The sequence below is a fragment of the Arachis hypogaea genome, chromosome 17, assembly GCF_003086295.3.
Source record: "Arachis hypogaea cultivar Tifrunner chromosome 17, arahy.Tifrunner.gnm2.J5K5, whole genome shotgun sequence".
Taxonomy (NCBI): Eukaryota; Viridiplantae; Streptophyta; class Magnoliopsida; order Fabales; family Fabaceae; genus Arachis; species Arachis hypogaea.
This window is the reverse complement of record NC_092052.1, coordinates 78343615-78344396: the sequence shown is the minus strand read 5'-3', so window position 1 is coordinate 78344396 and position 782 is coordinate 78343615. Positions and strand designations below refer to the sequence as shown.

Below are 782 nucleotides of genomic sequence, written 5' to 3'. Positions count from 1 at the left end.
TTTTGGTAAGGTCAGCCAACTGCTTGGTAATAAGCTTGTTTTGAGCTAGCAGTGCATCCACATTGTTCAGCTCTATCACTCCTCTAGTGTTGCCTCTTTTAGAAGCATAGAAGTAGTCATTCTCTACTACAGTCTCAATGACATCTATGGCTTCTTCAATGGTCTTCTTCTTGTTCAGAGATCCCCCGGATGAGTGGTCTACTGCCTTCTTTGATTCATACGAAAGGCCTTCATAGAAAATGTGCAACTGCACCCATTCATTGAACATATCTGGCGGGCATCTTCTTGTCAGGTCCTTAAACCTCTCCCATGCTTCATATAGAGTCTCACCATCTTGCTGCCTGAAGGTTTGTACCTTAGCTCTCAACCTGTTGATTCGTTGAGGAGGATAGAATCTTGCCAAGAATTTGTTCACCACGTCTTCCCAGGTTGCTAAACTCTTCTTTGGAAAGGATTCCAGCCATTTAGATGCTTTGTCCTTGAGTGAGAAGGGAAACAGAAGTAGTCTATAGGTGTTAGGGTGAACACCATTAGACTTTACAGTATCGCATATCCTCAGGAAGGTGGTTAGATGTTGATTGGGGTCTTCTTGGACACTTCCTCCGAATGAACAATTGTTCTGAACAAGGGTGATGAGCTGTGGCTTTAGTTCAAAGTTGTTGGCATGTATGGTTGGCCTTTGGATGCTACTTCCACAGTTTTCTGGATTTGGGTTGATGTAAGAACCCAGAACTCTTCTCTCTTGTCCAGCCTGATGCGTTGGACCTTCTCTGCCATGGTTG

At 44.1% G+C, this 782-nt stretch overlaps 1 non-coding gene across 1 annotated transcript; it reads left to right on the top strand.

Annotated features, from left to right (window-relative positions):
* The first annotated feature begins 263 nt into the window (after nt 1–263).
* On the top strand, nt 264–370 carry LOC112767805 (small nucleolar RNA R71). The gene has a single exon (XR_003185246.1). It is a non-coding gene; the product is annotated as a small nucleolar RNA R71 (small nucleolar RNA).
* The last annotated feature ends 412 nt before the right edge of the window (nt 371–782 follow it).